This window comes from Somniosus microcephalus, chromosome 12, assembly GCF_052327205.1.
Source record: "Somniosus microcephalus isolate GS21.2 chromosome 12, FLI_Smic_1.0, whole genome shotgun sequence".
Classification (NCBI taxonomy): domain Eukaryota; kingdom Metazoa; phylum Chordata; class Chondrichthyes; order Squaliformes; family Somniosidae; genus Somniosus; species Somniosus microcephalus.
Window position 1 is genome coordinate 105285203 of NC_140998.1, and position 17171 is coordinate 105302373.

At 45.5% G+C, this 17171-nt stretch overlaps 1 protein-coding gene across 3 annotated transcripts in view; it reads right to left on the reverse strand.

The window, feature by feature from the left end:
• The window catches only part of npas3 (neuronal PAS domain protein 3), a 1485068-nt gene that overhangs the window by 105589 nt on the left and 1362308 nt on the right, over window positions 1-17171 (reverse strand). The gene's annotated exons all lie outside the window — the stretch shown is intronic.

The following is a 17171-nucleotide window of genomic DNA, read 5'->3' on the forward strand; positions in this document are numbered from 1 at the left end:
AGCTATACAGGAGAATTCACAGTAAGGAGCTCGGTGGGGCAGTCCAGTATAACTATACAGGAGAATTCACAGTAAGGAGCACGGTGGGACAGTCCAGTATATAGCTATACAGGAGAATTCACAGTAAGGAGCTCAGTGGAGAAGTTTAGTATATAGCTATACAGGAGAATTCACAGTAAGGAGCTCGGTGGGGCAGTCCAGTATATAACTATACAGGAGAATTCACAGTAAGGAGCTCGGTGGGGCAGTCCAGTATATAGCTATACAGGAGAATTCACAGTAAGGAGCTCGGTGGGGCAGTCCAGTATAACTATACAGGAGAATTCACAGTAAGGAGCACGGTGGGACAGTCCAGTATATAACTATACAGGAGAATTCACAGTAAGGAGCTCGGTGGGGCAGTCCAGTATAACTATACAGGAGAATTCACAGTAAGGAGCACGGTGGGACAGTCCAGTATAACTATACAGGAGAATTCACAGTAAGGAGCTCGGTGGGGCAGTCCAGTATATAACTATACAGGAGAATTCATAGTAAGGAGCTCGGTGGGGCAGTCCAGTATAACTATACAGGAGAATTCACAGTAAGGAGCTCGGTGGGGTAGTCCAGTATATAACTATACAGGAGAATTCACAGTAAGGAGCTCGGTGGGGCAGTCCAGTATATAACTATACAGGAGAATTCATAGTAAGGAGCTCGGTGGGGCAGTCCAGTATAACTATACAGGAGAATTCATCGTAAGGAGCTCGGTGGGGTAGTCCAGTATATAGCTATACAGGAGAATTCATAGTAAGGAGCTCGGTGGGGCAGTCCAGTATAACTATACAGGAGAATTCACAGTAAGGAGCTCGGTGGGGCAGTCCAGTATATATAACTATACAGGAGAATTCACAGTAAGGAGCTCGGTGGGGCAGTCCAGTATATAGCTATACAGGAGAATTCACAGTAAGGAGCTCGGTGGGGCAGTCCAGTATAGCTATACAGGAGAATTCATAGTAAGGAGCTTGGTGGGGCAGTCCAGTATATAGCTATACAGGAGAATTCACAGTAAGGAGCTCGGTGGGGCAGTCCAGTATAACTATACAGGAGAATTCATAGTAAGGAGCTCGGTGGGGCAGTCCAGTATATAGCTATACAGGAGAATTCATAGTAAGGAGCTCGGTGGGGCAGTCCAGTATATAGCTATACAGGAGAATTCATAGTAAGGAGCTCGGTGGGGCAGTCCAGTATATAGCTATACAGGAGAATTCACAGTAAGGAGCTCGGTGGGGCAGTCCAGTATAACTATACAGGAGAATACATAGTAAGGAGCTCAGTGGAGAAGTTTAGTCTAATTTTCCAATAGAGTTCATAGTAAGGAACTCAGTGGGTACATTTGGTATAGTTATACTATAGAATTCATAGTAAGAAGCTTGTTGGGGCAGTTTAGTTAATTTATACAATAGAATTAATAGTAAGGGGCTCAATGGTACAGTTAATACTGCCACATACCAGAATCCAGAGTTGTGAACTAAATGTAGTAATGTAATAGAATAGAATCCATCATAAGGAGCTCAGTAGTGCAGTGTATAATTTCCATGCAATAAAACTCATCGTAATGAGCTCAATGGGTTCAGATGAAGCCCAAAGGTTAGTTCTACATCCTCATATTGCCTAATGGAAACCAGTTGTTCCAGACAGACTAATGGCTTTTTCTCTTATTCACTTTTAGGACATGTTATCACCAGGTTGAATAAGTAAAAGTATTTTAAAAAATTTCTGTGTAATAACGGATTAGAAAGAGGGACTTTTATCATTTCTTATAGGGTGCTCCTATTAACAAGCTAATACAGTACATAATATGGAATATCTTTATGCTGCACTGCACCAACAGGCATAACTGGAATCCTCTCCTTTTTCATTTACCAAACTTATTTAATTTAAATTCAGAAAGCTTCTTTGACACTCCATAATATAACAAAATAATTGAAAAAAATCAATTTGGTGCTTCACCAAAGTAATACAATAATTTTTTTTAACTTGCAAATTCTCAACAAATTAAAGACCAGAGAGCAAGATCTGGGTTCTGCCAAGAATTAACAGAAACAGCTGCAATTTATTTTATATCCTGTTCACTGAAGCACTAATCTAATGTGAATACATCATGTAGAAACGGATGATCTTCTGACCCATACTACAATCAAACAACTGCTGTAGCATATTCTGTCTTTTCAGCTCCAACCATTACCTTAATTATATGTTACCATGTAACAAACCATTTATAATGAGCAACAGTTCTGTCAAATATGTGGCAATCTGACCTTTAGTGTCCTTGAAGTAAGCTATGAGGTAATTTCAATCACAATTTTTAGTTTTTTTTTACATAGTGCTCTTCTTAACTGATAAACTTAAACTTATATACTGGTATATATTTTGACTGTTATAAATAATGCAGTACCATGCCAGGGCAATTGAAAAAAAAAGTACTTACAGTTTCAAATGCTGCACTAAAGTTATCCAGCAATAACTTTCCTTGAAGATTTATTATTAAAACCATTTTTTGTCTCTAAATATGGGTTTCTTGCCTTGTAGCAGTTGCCAACTGTCCTTTGAGATATTTTAATGCTAACTGAGAGAGGGTAATGTCAAGTAATCCACAATGGACCATAAACTATGTGTTGGCTCTGACAAGCCAACTGAGCACAAAACTGGAAATGAGTGTGAGTGCAGCACACCGCCAAGATTTGAGGAACATTAAGCAGAGTCTAACTGCAAAAGAGATTAATACCATGGAAGAAACAAGATAAATAAAAATGTTAAAAGGAAGAAAAATACTTTTGTTGCATATGCACTAAGCATGTGTGCTGACAAGGCATTATTTCTCTCTAACCTTTCAATTTTCATGCCCATTTTCTCTTAGCTTCTGTGATGTGCCTAGGTGCTATATAGATGCAACTTGTTATTGTTATTGTTGTTGAAGCACAATTCTTCACTTGGTTCTTGTGTAACGGTCAAGATAAATAGAGGAAAGGTGCTGATCAAGGATATGAGCCAACTGCTACCTATGGGAAGCAGAAGCCATTGGGAGAGATGCTGGCCATATTGTTTCCTACTTGCTGGCTGGGAAAACCATTGAATCAGTTGTTTACATAGTGAGAGTAACAAGTCCAGTAGATGGGTGGACCGATTGACTTGACCCATTTCACAGCGCGCTGTAAGAGTACATATCCCTAATAGTTATCCTGCGCCCCTTGGGAAAATGGATTACTGTATGTAGTTCAGTGTGCTGCAGGTGAAGTGCAGTTACTCTGGATTTGTGCTGATGTTTGCTGTGACAGTAATTCAAAAAGCAGCTTTTCAAAAAAACAGCTTTTGGAATGCTTGACTTTCAACATACACCTGAAATAGATTTCACTTCCTATATTTAAAGAGAAAAGACAGTAGGTGTCTTTCCTCATGCCACAAGATGTTTCCAAAGGTAATTATTCTTGGCTGGGTATATACAAATGAAATGTTGGCTAATGTTGTAAGTAATGGATCAGTTGCAGTGCTGTGTAATGCCCTTTTTTTTTAATAAGAACACCTGATGCCAGGCTCAGTACTCCAAGCTGTGATGTTGGGATAGCCAATATATTCTGTTTTACTGCTACCTCCAAGTCATCCACCTACATGGATGCACTTTTAATTTGTTATTTGTGTATGTGCAAATGTTTGCTAATGTGTTACCAGCATGCCACAAATGGCTGGAAAAAGGGAAGTCAATGGCATGTATCATTGATGTTGAGTCTACCTGCTGTTTACACTGGTGCCAGTTGGAATAGCTGCTGACAGGAAGCCTACCCGAGAGATTGGTCTGCTTTAAACCAGAATGATTCTGCCATATAATTCGTTCTATTAAAAAAGGACTAATTGAAGTTGGGCTCTGGCTGAAACACCATGCAATCTGATATCTTAACTTTATCCAAACTAAGTCTGTAATTGCAAATGGGAGCCAAATGGCCCAATTTATTTTGCAGTTTTGGTTTTTACAATGATAATTGAGGCAAAGATTTGTTCTGAAGCTGGACCAGATCTGATCAAAGTAAACCTGACACAGGGTTAGATTTGATTGATGAATTTAAAGCAAGATTATATCTAATCAGTGTGAATCTACAGCAGAATTACATTTGGTCAGAGAGAATCTGATATTCACCTTCGTCCCTTTATATTTTCTGAAATGTGGCACTAAAGGTCCCCTATACACACCCTGCTGCTATCCTGTGCATCTTTAAGATGGCTAAAACGACATTTGCAAAAGTAGTGGTTTTGTGTTGTGCTGGTTGCGGTATAATGCTTCATCTTGATGTAGCACGCCATAAACCATTGTCTGATGATGTCATATTGGGCAGAAGCATGGCAGATGCAATATAACGTGGATAAATGTGAGGTTATCCACTTTGGTGGCAAAAACAGGAAGGCAGATTATCTGAATGGCAATAGATTGGGAAAAGGGGAAGTGCAACGAGACCTGGGTGTCCTTGTGCACCAGTCGCTGAAGGTAAGCATGCAGGTGCAGCAGGCGGTTAAGAAGGCAAATGGTATGTTGGCCTTCGTAGTGAGAGGGTTCGAGTACAGGAACAAGGATGTCTTGCTGCAGTTGTACAGGGCCTTGGTGAGACCACATCTTGAGTATTGTGTGCAGTTTTGGTCGCCTTATCTGAGGAAGGATGTTCTTGCCATGGAAGGAGTTCAGCAAAGATTCATCAGGCTGATACCTGGGATGGCAGGAATGATGTATGAGGAGAGATTGAGACGATTGGGCTTGTACTCGCTGGAGTTTAGAAGAATGAGAGGGGATCTCATTGAAACTTATAAAATTCTGACAGGACTGGACAGACTAGATGCAGGAAGGATGTTCCCGATGGTCGGGGAGTCCAGAACCAGGGGTCACAGTATAAGGATAAGGGGTAGGCCATTTAGGACAAAAATGAGGAGGAATTTCTTCACCCAGAGAGTGGTGAACCTGTGGAATTCTCTACCACAGAAGGCAGTAGAGGCCAATACATTAAATATATTCAAGAAGGAGTTGGATATATTTCTTAAGGCTAAAGGGATCAAGGGCTATGGGGAGAAAGCAGGGACCGGGTACTGAATTTGGATGATCAGCCATGATCGCATTGAATGGCGGAGCAGGCTCGAGGGGCCGAATGGCCTACTACTGCTCCTATGTTTCTATGGATATTAGCATAATGAATGCATTCTCATCATTTAATGCACCTTAAGGATATTGGGGGGAGAAATTCAACTTAGAGGCGCCTATTTTTCTGGCGTAAAAACTCCAAATTTCGCATTGCGATCTGCCGCGCCAGAACTATGTTGGAATTGCACTGGACGCCACATTGATTCGGGCGATTTTAGTCGTCCAGGGCGCCTGCCTGAAAGCAGCAGGGGGGCTTAATAAATATACAAAAATTAGGATAACGCACCTAGTTAAGAATCCTTCTGCAAAATTGAACTTTGGGAGCACTGAATTTGTTCATTATAAAACCCTCCCACAATCCCTTGACGGCAAAAGTCACAGAAGAGTCTACACCAGCGACATTTAAATGGATCTTCAGCTGCATTCAGCTAAGCTTCTGGACACTACCCAAGTTCAAAAATTGTGCAGAGTTATTTTTTTGGAGCGGCAAGACAATCTTTGCCCAGGGGCTTGTGCAAAATGTTACTCTGCCAACATGGGTTTGCTGCTTGGCCTGCCCTTGGGGCTGGAGTATGAGCAGGGGGGGAAGAGCAGCAAGTCAGAGTGCAGAGAGATGCAGCTCCTGCAAGAAAAGTGCTTAGGAGGGGAAAACGCAGGTGGCCTTATGTGAGTGCACAGCAAACATCTTACCTCAAGTTAACTGAGGAGCAGAACAGCGGCTCCACTCCACGAGGGAGGGTGCGACAGAGCTATGTCCAGAGCCAAATTAAGAATGCTTAGCCCTGGGTACGAAGAACGTTCGGGACCCCTCCACACCCTGTCCATCCCTCTCCCCCTACCCCAATGGAGAAGGCTGGGCAGCTGCTTGCCGACACTGGGACTAGCAGTCATTAACAGGAAGCTTCTTGTTCCAGTGGGATCGGGGCGGGGAAGCGGAGTTCCTCAAGTTATAACAGGTGGTGTGCCAATTGAATACAGCTCGTCGTCCCTGGTGGGAGCCCCATAGGCCTGTGCATTAATGCACCCCTTGCTATGTCACCTGTTGCAGCACCAACTGCAGCCCAGCACCAGGCCACACACTTCATTTCCTGTTACTCTGAAAGTGACTGTGGCCCTGAACTTCTACACCTCAGTGTCATGCCAGGATTGAACAGGTGACATTAGCAACATTAGTTAATTTGCGGTGCATTGCGACATCAAGCAGGTGACAGATGCACTTTTTACTGAGCAAAACAATTCATCACCTGCCCTATGGAGGCAGCAAAGCAGAAACACAGAGCTCTGGGCCTCACCAGGATTTCAGGCTTTCCCCAGGTGCAGAGCATAATTGAGTAGCCTTGCATGCTCCAGATTAAGAACCCAGAGTATACATCAACAGGAAGGGCTTCTACTCATTCAATGCTCAGCTGGTGTGTCAACAGGCAGTGCATTGCGGAGGTCTGTGTTTCCTTTCCTGGCAGTTGTTCTGATGCCTTTAACCTGCGCGAGTCCTAAATACTCATCTCTTCCACCCAGACCATCAGCGACTGGCTGGCTGCTTGATGACAAGGAATATCCCATGAGCACAATTCTCATGACACCCTTTAGGGACTGGAGCACAGACACTGTAGCAGAAGAGTGCTACAATCAGAGCCACGCTTCTAGTAGAGCTCTGACTGGGCATCTTGTAAAAGCGGTTCCATTGCCTGGACAGACCTGGAGGCGCCCTGCAATATAGCCCATGGAGAGTCTCCAGGTTTGTTGCTGTTTGCTGCATGCTCCATAACTTTGCCCTGCAAAGAGGGCAACCCTTAGCGCCACCTAGGAAAGACAAATTGGAGGCACTGGAGCAGGAAGAACAGCAGGATGCCGAGGTAAAGCAAGGGCCACCAATCCTACTGGCTGCCAGAGCTTTACGGCAACAAATCATTGAGGAACATTTTGGCTGAATCATCCATGCCCCTCCTGCACCAATCGTCCTTACACCCTCCAGGTGAATGCCCTGAACTTCAATACCAGCATGGGTATTACTATCACTTCATCAAGCATGGTCAAACAAACACCAATCTACAGCAACATCACACTGGTTCTAAACCGTTCATATTTTAATTGTGAACAAACAAGATGTAAAAGGAAAGGTCACCCATTTAAAACGTCTAGTGCCTGTTTTAAGTGTGTTTTTGTCTAATTTGGTGTTGCTACAAGGTGCTACTCCAGAAGCTACAACATGGGAGGTGGAAGGCTGCTGATCACCTACTGAGGGCACTTAAAATGGCCGCGGTGAATGACCTCGAGAAGCTCTGGCCTTAAAGGACCTGGTTGTAGACTGCAGCATCTCGGCAGTGGCCAGGGCTGTCTGGCACCATGGGAACTGGTTGAGCGGCTGGTGAAGGGGTAGGCATGCTATCATCCTGAGAGCACAGCATGTGCCTCTCCCATGAAGCCACTGTCACCCTAATGAAGTTGCGCCTCAGCACTGCTCTGCACGAGATCAGAGTGCAGGGGTGATGCGACAATTTGGCAGTCTCTATCCATTCACTCCTTCATGCCTTACAAGCTGGAGGAGTTGTTGGAACCCAGGGCCACAATGGCAGCAGCCTGAGTTTCCACTGAAGCTGTAAGATATGCCACCAAAGGCTGCAGTGTGCACAGAGATTACCACATGCTCCACGGTTGACTGCATTGTTTCTATGCACTTCTCGATGACCCCACACAATTTGCCAATGGAATCCTCGATATTGTCCAACATTGTGTGCAGGCCTGTTTGCAGGTCTTCCAATGCACTCAGAAGTAGGTGTGTTTTTAATTTGTTTTTTTATGGGATGTGGAGGTCGCTGGCAAAGCCAGCATTTATTGCCCATCCCTAATTGCTCTTGAGAAGGTGGTGGTAAGCTGCCTTCTTGAACCGCTGCAGTCCGTGTGGTGAAGGTACTCCCACAGTGCTAGGTAGGGCGTTCCAGGATTTTGACCCAGCAACGATGAAGGATCGGCAATATACTTCTAAGTCAGGATGGTGTGTGACTTGGAGGGGAACTTGGAGGTGGTGGTGTTCCCATGCGTCTGCTGCCCTTGTCCTTCTAGGTGGAAGAAGTCACAGGTTTGGGAGGTGCTGCCGAAGAAGCCTTGGCGAGTTGCTGCAGTGCATCTTGTTAATGGTACACACTGCAACCACGGTACACCGGTGGTGGAGGGAGTGAATGTTTAAGGTGGTGGACGGGGTGCCAATCAGCAGGCTACTTTGTCCTGGATGGTGTCAAGCTTCTTGAGTGTTGTTGGAGCTGCACTCATCCAGGCAAGTGGAGAGTATTCCATCACACTCCTTACTTGTGCCTTGTAGATGGTGGAAAGGCTTTGGGGAGTCAGGAGGTGAGACACTCACCACAGAATACCCAGCCTCTGACCTGCTCTTGTTGTCACAGTGTTTATGTGGCTGGTCCAGTTAAGTTTCTGGTCAATGGTGATCCCCCAGGATGTTGATGGTGGGGGATTTGGTGATGGTAATGCCATTGAATGTCAAGGGGCGGTGGTTAGAATCTCACTTGTTGGAGAGAGTCATTGCTTGGCACTTCTGTGGCGCGAATGTTGCCTGCCACTTATCAGCCCAAGCCTGAACATCGTCCAAGTCTTGTTGCATGCGGGCATGGACTGCTTCATTGGCCCAGTAATTCCGTTCCAAACGCGCGAGTACGGTCGGGGTACTCACGCGTCTGGCCGGAGGAAATGCCGGTTTTCAGCAAGCACAGCGCATGCGGGGAAAACCGGCATTTCCTGTCCTCTGAACGAAGGGGTTCAGAGGCACAGCGCGTGCGACTGCACAGGCAGCGCGTGCGCAGCGAACTTCGTCGATTTCGTTCATGGATTCAGTGAGGTTAAGTCCTTACAACTTACACATGAAAAAAGCATGTGTAAAGTTGCTCCAGAGGCTGCGGAGGAAGATATATTTTATCGTGGAGCTTCTGAAAGGCAATATTTTTGTTTGGGAAAGGGAGGAAAGTTATTTTAAGAAATGATGAGGTAAGTTTTAAAGTTTAATTTTTTTTTTTTAAACGGGTTTTCAGTACTGTAGGTAGAAGGAGCAATTGTGGCTGTGTGAATTGAATTTGCTGTGTTTATTAAACGTGAAAATGACTGTTCTAAAATGAGTAATGTAACATTTCCAACATTTTTAAGAAAGAAACTTTTCATCAGTAATATATTCTTTTAAGTAATTATGTATGTATGTCCGTATATATTCCTTTACGTATATGTATATTTTCCTTTACTTATGTGTATGAATGTATGTATTTAATTATGATTTTCCAATAAGTTACTTTCTCTGAAAGTCATAATTAAATACATACATTCATACACATAAGTAAAGGAATATATACATACATATACGCAAAGGAATATATACAGACATACATACATAATTACTTAAAAGAATATATTACTGATGAAAAGTTTCTTTCTTAAAAATGTTGGAGTCATTTTCACATTTAATAAACACAGCAAATTCAATTCACATAGCCACAATTGCTCCTTCTACCTACAGTACTGAAAACCCGTTTTAAAAAACAAAAATAAACTTTAAAACTTACCTCAGCATTTCTTAAAATAACTTTCCTCCCTTTCCCAAACAAAAATATTGCCTTTCAGAAGCTCCACGATAAAATATATCTTCCTCCGCAGCCTCTGGAGCAACTGTACTCATGCTTTTTTCATGTGTAAGTTGTAAGGACTTAACCTCACTGAAAGCATGAATGAAACTGGCGAATTTTACTGCGCACGCGCTGCCTGTGCAGTCGCACGCGTTCTGCCTCTGAACCCCTTCATTCAGAGGACAGGAAATGCCGGTTTTCCCCGCATGTGCTGTGCATGCTGAAAACCGGCATTTCCTCCAGCCAGACGCGTGAGTACCCCGACCGTACTCACGCGTTTGGAACGGAATTACTGGGCCAACATTTTACATGTCAATAAAATGAAAAATTTAACAATTGCACGATTTGCCCCCTCGCATCTGCGACTGAGGGTCCAAGGAGGTGCATTGCGCAAGAGGTCATTGTCGTACGTATCCTCACACTGTTCCCTTTCGGGAACTGTATGAAGTGGTGGAAGGATTTCTGGCCACGTTAACGCTCCTTCCGTGACCATAACCATCTTCATACCAGCCATTAGGGTGGTTAGTCCTATGGCGTGAGGGTTTTACGGGCTCCCACAACCCATCTGAGGGGGGGGGCCACCCACACCCGCGGACGCAAGTGTCCCGCTGGATGTCCACCCAGAATTTATAGTTGGAGCTCCGACTCCACTTGCCGGGACTGTCTGGAGCGGGGTTCGAAACCCTACTCCTTCTGGCCCAGCGGCGGGGATGCTTACCGCTACGCAAAAGGCCCACTCCGCGCAAAAGGTGACACCCATACGTTTCCTGCGCCTTTTCCCTCCCCGTGACTGGAGCCCTATGCTGCCACTTGAAAGACCAAGCTATCATCTGTCCTTTTTGCGGCGCCTTTGACTTCTCATTACCAATGATGAGCAGGCGCTGCGCCTCCACCTCGTTGAGGAGATTGCTGAGGTCATCATCAGTTCAATTGTGAGTTCTTTTAATGCCGTGAATTGTGCTCATTCCAGCCATTTCACGTTGCTAATCGGATTGGGCCTTTGGCGTAGCGGTAGGATCCCCGCCGCTGGGCCAGACGGGGTAGGGTTTCGAACCCCGCTCCAGACAGTCCCGGCAAGTGGAGTCGGAGCTCCGGCTCTAAATTCTGGGTTGACATCCAGTGGGATATTTGCGTCCGTGGGTGTGGGTGGCCCCCCCTCCTCGTATAGCTTGTGGGAGCCCGTAAAACCCTCCCGCCATAGGACTAACCACCCTAATGGCTGGTTCAAAGATGGTTACGGTCACGGAATGAGCGTTAATCACAGCCATAAATCCTTCCACCACTTCATACAGTTCCCCAAAGGGAACAGTGTGAAGACACGTATGACGACGACGTTGTTAAATAAATAAATGGAATGAAAAAAATTCTTTCAGGGCTTTTAAAAGTCTTTAAATTGCTTTAATTCTGTTTAAAACTACTTCAGATTCTTCAAAATAATGTAAACGTTTTTAAAAGTTTATAAAAGTTACCAAAAGCTTCATAAAAATACCAAAAACCTATTTGAAATGCTGCTCTGCATGTAAAAATGCTTTTCAGCTTGTGAGAAACATTGGGGGGCGTGTCCTATTAAACTGAGACCTCAAGGGGCGTGTCTCAGTTGCACAGCGCGCTACAGGCTTCGCGCTGGCTGCACTCCTGGGCGACGTGACGTCAGACGCTGCCCGGGATTCTTCTGTTTCAAAAAGGAATTCCAGGTGTCCCTGGAGGTGAACGGCAGGCGCGTCGGGTAAGTGCAGATCGGGGGCTTGCACGCGCGGCAAGCCCCCGACCCGAATTTCTGCCCCATTATCTGAGGAGTTGTGAATGGCACTGAACACTGTGCAGTCATCAGCAAACATCCCCATTTCTGACCTTATGTTAGAGGGAAGGTCATTGATGAAGCAAGTGAAGATGGTTGGGCCCAGGACACTGCCCTGAGGAACTCCTGCAGCGATGTCCTGGGGCTGTGATGATTGACCTTCAACCACCACAACCATCTTCCTTTGTGCTAGGTATGACTCCAGCCAGTGGAGCGTTTTCCCCCCCTCCCCGCCCGATTTCCATTGACTTCAGTTTTACAAGGGCTCCTTGATGCCACACTCAGTCAAATGCTGCCTTGATGTCTAGGGCAGTCCCTCTCACCTCACCTCTGGAATTCAGCTCCTTTGTCCATGTTTGGACCAAGGCTATAATGAGCTCGGGAGCAGAGTGGTCTTGGCGGAACCCAAACTGGGCATCAGTGAGCAGGTTATTATTGAGTAAGTGCCGCTTGATAGCACTGTTGCTGACACCTTCCATCACTTTGCTGATGATTGAGAGTAGACTGATGGGGCGGTAATTGGCCGGATTGGATTTGTTCTGCTTTTTGTGGACAGGACATACCTGGGCAGTTTTCCACATTGTCGGATAGGTGCCAGTGTTGTAGCTGTACTGGAACAGCTTAGCTAGAGGTGCGGCTAGTTCTGGAGCACAAGTCTTCAGCACGATAGCCGGGATGTTGTCGGGGCCCATAGCCTTTGCTGTATCCAGTGCGTTCAGCCGTTTCTTGATGTCACGTGCAGTGAATCGAATTGGCTGAAGACTGGCTTCTGTGATGGTGGGGACCTCAGGAGGAGGCCGAGATGGATCATCCACTCAGCACTTGATGGTTGCAAACGCTTTAGCCTTGTCTCTTGCACTCACGTGCTGGGCTCCACCATCATTGAGGATGGCGATATTCATGGAGCCTCCTCCTCCCGTTAGTTGTTTAATGGTCCACCACCATTCATGGCTGGATGTGACAGGACTGCAGAGCTTTGATCTGATCTGTTGATTGTGGGATTGCTTAGATCTGTCTATAGCATGCTGCTTCTGCTTTTTAGCATGCATGTAGTTCTGTGTTGCAGCTTCCCCAGCTTGGCGTCTCATTTTTAGTTACGCCTGGTGCTGCTCCTGGCATGCTTTTCTGCACTCCTTATGATTGAGGGATATGCCGGGCCATGAGGTTACAGATTTGTGGTGGAATACAATTCTGCCCAGTTTTGAGCTGCTAGATCTGTTCTGAATCTATCCTATTTAGCACAGTGGTAGTGCCATACAACACGATGGAAGGTATCCTCAGTGTGGAGACGGGACTTAGTCTCCACGGTGGTCACTGCTACCAGTACTGACATGGACAGATGCATCTGCGACAGGTAGACTGGTGAGTACGAGGTCAAGTCGGTTTTTCCCTCATGTTGGTTCTCTCACCACCAGCTTGGTCAGTAGTGGTACTACCGAGCCAATCTTGGTGATGGACAATGAAGTCCCCCAACCTTGCTACCCTCAGTGCTTCTTCCAAGTGGTGTTCAACATGGAGGAGTACTGATTCATCTAATGAAGAGGAGATTTCCTTACCCATGCTTGACCTGAGACTTCCAGAGTCAATGTTCTCTGACTTCCTGACTGTATACCACTGTGCCACTTCCGACAAGACATACCCAGGGATGGTGATGGAGGAGTTTGGGACATTGGCTGAAAGGTGCGAGTGTAACTACGTCAGGCTGTTGCTTGATTAGTCTGTGGAACAGCTCTCCCAGTTTTGGCACAAGTCCTCAGATGTTGGTGAGGTGGACTTTGCAGGGTTGACTGGGCTGGGTGTGCCGTTGCCCTGTCCGTAGCCGGTGCCGAGTGGTCCATCCGGTTTCATTCTTATTATTGTGTTTCGTAGTGGTTTGTTTCAGATTGCTGTGGGTCTGTAGGCCAGACCAGGTAAGGACGGCAGATTTCCTTCCCTAAAGGACATTAGTGAACCAGATGGGTTTTTACAACAATCTGATATTTTCATGTTTACTGATATTAGCTTTTTATTTAATTAACTGAATTTAAATTCCCCATGGTGGTGGGCAGTGGTGGGATTTGAACTGGAACATTAGTCCAGGCCTCTGGATTACTAGCCTAGTGACATTACCACTATGCTACCATTCCCAATGTGGTGCACAGTCTTATTCTATAGGTTGGGCTCTTGCAGTCGCTGTGCCCTCTGCAGCAAAGCTAGGCTGTGGGCTCGCCCTCCAACAAGCTGATTCCTGGGCCATCCAACCCCCGACCTTGATCCTGTGCACTTGTGCTCGGTTAATCTCCCAGTGCGGACCCCTCTACCTAACCCGTAAACTATGCAGGGTGTCAGTTTCTGAGTTGGTGCCTGAAAGGATATGATCAAGTGATGGTATGTCTTCGGGAGGGCTGTCCTCCTCTTCCTCTCCTGCAGCAGGGCTCGTTACTTGTGATAGACCTGGAAAGAGAAGAGAGGGACAAGGGTTAGCAGTTAATGGCAAGGGAGCACCACTATTTCAAGTAGAATGTGTGACAAAGAGAGTTCAGTGAAAAGAGAAAAGGAGGGTAAGATGGCTTAACACCCTGTGGAGCATATCCTCCAGCCTCACCAGTTGCGATGATCCTTGTGCACGCTCTGCCCCAGGAGTTCCAGTGCAGCCTCGTCCAATGGGATGGTGGTCCTCCTCCTGTCCTCGTCTGCTTGCTGGTATTGCGTGCAAGCTTGTCTTGCAAGGAGAAAGGTAGTGTGTTAGTGTGTGGCCTGCTGAAATAGTGTGAAGATGTGCATGTCAGGGTAGAATATTGTGGATTGTGTGTGAAAGGTGCCATAGGTATAGGGAAGTGAGGGGACAGTAGCATGTGCAGAATGTGCAAGTAGCAGCAGAAGGAGGTTCAGTGAAGTGTGCTGTTGTAATTAAAGAAGAGTGCTGGGAAGCGGGGGTAGTAAGGCTCGTGATTGATGGGGCTACAGGTGCTGCAGGGCTAAGCAGAGAGTAATAGAGATGTGAGTAGGAGTCTTACCTTATCAGCTCTAGTCAGATCACTGAATTTCTTGCATCACTACAGCCAGGTCCTGGTGGCAATGCTCCTCACATTAATCTGCTCTGCCACCTCCGGCCACTGTTGTTGGGCTATTTGCCTTGGCTCTCTTCTCCTGCTGGCTGGAATGAGCAGCTCCCTCTTCCTGGTTACCTCCTCCTTGAGGACACCTGATTTCCTACCTGACCAATTATTGAGCTGCCCTTAAATAGCAGGAGTAGTTCTGGCAGCTCGCCAATCATAAGCAAATGAAGCATGAGCACCAATTTGTATCTTGCCTCTCGCTGACATTATTGGGAGTGCGTATTGACCGCTACGCCCATTTTGTGACAGTTTTCGACGCAAATTGAATGTCTCCCCAATTGTTATTAAACACACTTGCTTACAGAGCAACCTTAATTTCAAATTACTTGGTGTGTCTGAATTGCATTTTGATTTATTTTTGGTTATGCTGTTCATATCCATTCCACTAGTACGCAAGTACTAATCCAAACTCTTCCAGGTCTCTCTGCATGTGTACATATCATACTTAGAAATTCACCGGGTGTCAAAAAGTAATACTGTGTATAGTCAGTATAAAAGCACTCTTCACCACTAAATCGACTTATACATATTTGCCATGAGGTCCCAAATTTATGGTCAATAAAGCTCATCTGCTGCTGAAACCCTCATACATGCCTTTGTTACGTTTAGACTCGACTATTCCAATGCTCCTCTGGCTGGCCTCCCACCTTGCACCCTCTGTAAACTTGGGCTCATCCAAAACTCTGCTGCTCACATCCTAACTTGGACGAACGGAGTCCAGTTCACACATCACCCCTGTGCTCGCTGACCTACATTGGCTTCCGGTTCGGCAACTCCTCAATTTTAAAATTCTCATCCTGATTTTCAAATCTCTCCATGGCCTCGCCCCTCCTCCAGCCCTACAACCCTCCTAGATTTCTGCGTTCCTCCAATTCCAGCCTAATACACATCCCCAATTTTCTTCATTTCACCATTGGTGGCTGTGCCTTCAGTTGCCTAGATTCTAAGTTCTGTAATTCCCTCCCTAAACCTCTCTGCCTCTCCACCCACTTTAATACGCTCCTTAAAACTTACCTAGTCACCTGTCCTAATATCTCCTTGTGTGGCTCGGTGTCAAATTTAGTTTGATAACTCTCCTGTGAAGTGCCTTGGGGCATTTTACTATGTTAAAGGCGCTATATAAATGCAAGTTGTTGTTGTAAAATCAGACTGGGTTTGAATCAGAGCTTAATCTAATCAAATATTCTCCAAATGCCCAAGGTTGTAACCAAGGCGTGACTTAAGGCATTGGAAGGCATTAACTCCTGTTGCTGAAACCAGCAGATTTAAAGTGCGAAATGCTTTCATGTCACAGAGAAAAAACATAGCAGCAATTTGCAAAAAGACCTGATAAATATCAGCTCTCCTGCCTCTTTCTGTCCTACATTTGCTTTGATTTTCTTTACTGCATCCTCCCCCTCCAAAGTGCTCTCCACCTGACATAACATGAATCTGCGAGGAATTGGGTTCAGGTCACTTATATAAGTCAGAGATTCCTCCAGTACAGCCTTACCCTCTGGTAGAGTCTAACACCTGGAAGCGAGGGAGAAAAGTCAGCTGTTGCTGCAGGCCTGAGTAATAAAGACTGGTTGTAGCAGGGCCTACTGGCTGCTGTCTAAAAACAGCAGCCGGAAAGCCTCTATCTCTGATCCTGTTCTTTGTGCACCTGCAAAAGAAAGTTCCTTTTATCTTCTGTATACAGGAAACTCTTTTTTATCCGGCACCGGCGTGGTGCCGGTTTATCAAAAAGTCCAGATTACAGAGAGGTATAGTAAAAGGTACGAGAGCCCCGTACACGGCCACAGATCCAGGCGTTCCTGTTGCATAGCAACAGGTGCAGGAACCCCGGCCACAGATCCAGGCATCCCTGTTGCATAGCAACAGGTGCAGGAACCCCGGCCACAGATCCAGGCATCCCTGTTGCATAGCAACAGGTGCAGGAACCCCAGTTATGCGGCCACAGATCCAGGAATGGCCACTAATATGAAGTAAAACTTACCTGAACCTACTCCTGCATTTTGCCGGTTAACAGAGATTTCCAGTTATTTAGGTGCCGGTAAATCGAGAGTTTCCTGTAGTTACTACAGGCAGCACACAGGCCCTGTTCAGAACATTCCACCTAAGTAGGGCTGAGCACAAATCCTAAATCCCAATTCTTCGCAGTGATCCAGAGAATAGGCATCCATCTCAGGCAATAATCAGACAGAAATCAACCCCATTTTTTCCAGCTTATTTTCAGATAATTAAAACATTGTCAAAAGAAAAAACTTGAGCTGCATAATTTTGTGTAAGCACAATTACTTATGTTTGTGCATGCACAGATTTTTTGTTCCTTTTTGGACCATGAAAAGAGAGTTATAAGTTAAGTTCCATTTAAACCACTTGAACGATGAAAACCATGTGATTTGGTGGTGGCTATTTTATCTGTTGAATGGTTTCTATACTAGTGGGGCATCCATTTTTCAGGAATTCTAAAAAAGAAGCAACCTGCATTCATATAGCACTTTTAATGTAGCAAA